Here is a 3,777-nt window from a genome sequence, read left to right as displayed (position 1 = left end):
CTGCATTCTTCACTAAGCATCACCGTTTCCTTCTCATTCCAATCTCTTTTCTTGTTGATGAGCTCCTTTAAGAACTTGGCGTACAGAGGCATTTGCTCCAAAGCTTCAGCTAAAGGTATGTTGATCTCCAACTTCTTAAAAGTCTCAAGAAATTTGTGGAAATGCTGATCCTTTGTTTCCTTGTGAAATCTCTGTGGATAAGGTAGTGGTGGTGTTGAGCTCTTCTCCATCTGATGTTGTTTTGGAATTGGCTCTTCCAAGATCTTCTTTTCTTTCTTCAAATTCTGTGGTTTGTTGTCTTCCTCTGTGAGTTTTTCTGGGACATTCTTGGTTGTCATGTCTTTGTTGATGGCTTCATTATTCTTTGTTGGCTCAGTGTCATTCTCCATAAGCTTCTTGGTTGCTCCTTGGTTACCATCCACTAACATCTTTCCACTTCTTAGTTGCACGACCTTGCATTCTTCCTTTGGGTTGGGAATGGTATCACTAGGTAGTGAACTTGATGGTTTTTCAACAGAAATCTTCTTGGAGATTTGCCCAATCTGTCTCTCTAGGTTCTTCATGGAGGCTTCTTGGTTCTTTGTTGTCAATTCTTGGTTCTTCATCAGTTTTTCCATGAGCTGTTCTAGATTGGTGATTCTCTGTGAGTCTTGTGAGATGGGTTGATTTTGGGGTGTTGATGGATGAGGATAGGTGTTTTGGTTAGTTGAGTGGTTATTGGGTGGGTATTGGTTAGAATTTGGGTAGTTGTTTTGTGGTTTTCTGTATGAGTTTGGTTAGTGTTTGGCTGGGGGTTGTGGTTTGTGTTTTTCCAATTGTTCTGACTTGTGTTTCTTTGCCATGGTTGTCGTTTGATTGTGGTTGTCTCCCCATCTGAGGTTGGGATGGTTCTTCCAAGATGGATTGTAAGTATCTTCTTCATTTGTTCCCGGATTTTGGTTGTGCATGTATTGGACTTGCTCTTGCTGTTGCTCTTCTTGAGTTTCTTCACTTTGCACCCAAGTAGTTGGTGGTTGGCTTGTGGTGCTCACTGCTGCAACTTGCAAGCCATCAATCCTTTTGGCCATTTGCTCAAATTGTTGTTGAATCTGCTGCTGCATCATCTTGTTCTGAGCCAGAATAGAATCAACTCCTTCCAACTCCATTACTCCTCTTCTTTGTGATGGTTGGCGTTGTCTTTGATGAGCAAAGAAATATTGGTTGTTGGCCACCATATCATGAGGTTTCGAGCTTCCTCTGTGGTCTTCATGAGTTGTAATGAGCCTCCGGCAGAGTGATCAAGAGCTTCTTGAGCTTTAAGAGTGAGTCCCTCATAGAAGTTCTGCAACTTGTCCCACTCAGTGAACATCTCTGGTGGACATTTCCTCAATAGAGCCTTATATCTTTCCCATGCTTCATATAAGTTCTCAGACTCCATTTGAGTGAACGTTTGAACCTCAGTCTTCAACCTTAGGATTCTTTGAGGGGGATAAAATTTAGCAAGGAACTTGCTCACCAAGTCATCCCAAGTGTTGATGCTTTCTTTTGGAAAGGTCTCTAGCCATTGAGTGGCTTTATCTCTGAGAGAGAATGGGAAGAGCAGCAACTTGTAGCTATCAGGAGGTACACCATTTGTTTTCACTGTGTCACAGATTCTCAAGAAGGTAGACAAATGTTGATTTGGATCCTCCAAAGGCCCTCCTCCAAAAGAACAATTGTTTTGAACCAGAGTGATGAGTTGTGGCTTGAGTTCAAAATTGTTTGCATTGACATTGGGAGGAAGAATGCTACTCCCACAATGCCTAGCATTTGCAAATGTGTATGAAGCCAAGACTCTTCTCTGTTGTTGATTATTGTTGGCTCCTTCTCCTGGTTGATTGGTATCTCCTTCCATTTCTTGGAATTCCTCCTCAGATTCTTCTTCTCCAACAACGTTCTTCCCTCTTTCGGCTCTTCTTATTCTCCGAAGAGTTCTTTGATCAATTTCAGAGAGGATAGGGGAAGATCTTCCTATACCTGACATACAAACACACAACAATAAACACACAGACCCAGAAAATTAATAAAACTTCAATCTATTGCTAGAATGAGGTTTTAGTTAGTTTAAGCAAAAATTCAAACAGTTAGTGTGTTAGTAAGAATTAGAATAACAGAAAAGAAAAAAAATGCTTAATCTAGACCTCCACTTCACTTAATCATTGTCAATCTATTTCAATCCCCGGCAACGGCGCCAAAAACTTGATGTGTGGAAAACGATCCAACACAAAACTCACCGGCAAGTGTACCGGGTCGCATCAAGTAATAATAACTCACATGAGTGAGGTCGATCCCACAGGGATTGAAGGATTGAGCAATTTTAGTTTAGTGGGTGGTTTAGTCAAGCGAATCAAGTGTTGGTTGAGTGATTTGTGTTTAACAGGAAGTAAATGACAGTAAATGTAAAGGGAGAGGGGAATTTGCAGTAAATTAAAGAACAGGAAGATAAAATGGACTGAATCTTAAAGAACAAGAAACTAAATGACTGAAACTTAAAGTGCAAGAAATGTAAATTGTAGTAACTTAAATGGCAAGAAATGTAAATTGCTTGAATATAAAAGGGAATTGAGGAATGGGATTGCAGGATCTAAACAAAGAAGAAGTAAATTGCAGCAATCAATTAAGTAGAAGATGAATTTAGATCAAACAGAATAGGAAATTAAAGTGCAGCAAGGTTCACAGAAGAACCAAAAGTAAAATTGGGTCTCAGGTCTCAAGAGACTAGGTAGCAGAGCCTAGATCTCTATTTGCCTTCCTAGATCCAAGTTAACAAAGCAATTGACAAGAATTAGAAGAGAAAGCAGTAAAGAAAATGTAAATAGATTCAATTATGCAGAAAGAGAAGTAAAGAGAATTTGAATGGGAATTGAGACAGAATTTCCTCAATTTCTCACACCCAAAACTCAGAAACAGAAGATTAAAAATGCTCAGGCAAGAATGAGGAAGAAGAGAGATCAATTCTCCTCCCCAATTCTCAGAAATCTCAGTGAAGTCACCAAGAACAAGTGCCAAAGCTCAAAAGAAAGGTAAAAGTAAAATTCAAAAGTGAAGGTAAAAGTGTGTGTGTAAAGGGTCTAATTACATCAAACTAACTCCTATTTATACACTTTCTATTCTTGGATATTGGGATTTGGATGGGCTTTTGAATTGGTGAAGAATTGAATTCAAAATGGATTTTTAATTTGAATTTTTGGCCCAAAATGTTGCTCCAGGAGGCTGCCCTGCCCTTGTGGAGGGCAGGGCAGAAAATTGATGCTTGGCGCGAGAATTGGTGCGGCGTTGGTGCGGCCTTGGGCGAGCTTGGCGCGGCATGGTGCGTGGAACGCTGCCCTGCCCGCGCCAAGGGCAGGGCAAAAAATTAGTGCACGCTGGATGGCCCTGGTGCGCGCGCTGATGCTGCCTTGGTCGAGAGTTGTGCGTGCCAGAATCGTGCGTGGTGCGCCAAAGTTGTGTGCTATCCAAATGCTGCCCTGCCCGCGCCAAGGGCAGGGCAGAGTTTCCAAAGTGAGGTCCCGTGTTCGAAACACGGCTGGGACAAACTCTCAATTAATTTTCTTGGTTTCTTGGCACGGCACTCAACCTTAAGTCCTAGCTTCCTCATGGTTCCTTGTTCGATCCTTGTGGCATGCATGGGTGATATTTTTCCTTTGAATTTCTTCCTTGGAGAGCCCGATTCTGCCCTTGTGGAGGGCAGGGCAAGGTTCTCTTCTTCTTGGTTCCAAGGCACAAAATTGTGCTCTGCCCTTGGAGTGGGCAGGGCAG

Source organism: Arachis stenosperma, chromosome 1, assembly GCF_014773155.1.
Source record: "Arachis stenosperma cultivar V10309 chromosome 1, arast.V10309.gnm1.PFL2, whole genome shotgun sequence".
Lineage (NCBI taxonomy): Eukaryota > Viridiplantae > Streptophyta > Magnoliopsida > Fabales > Fabaceae > Arachis > Arachis stenosperma.
Note: the sequence above shows the minus strand (reverse complement) of the source record.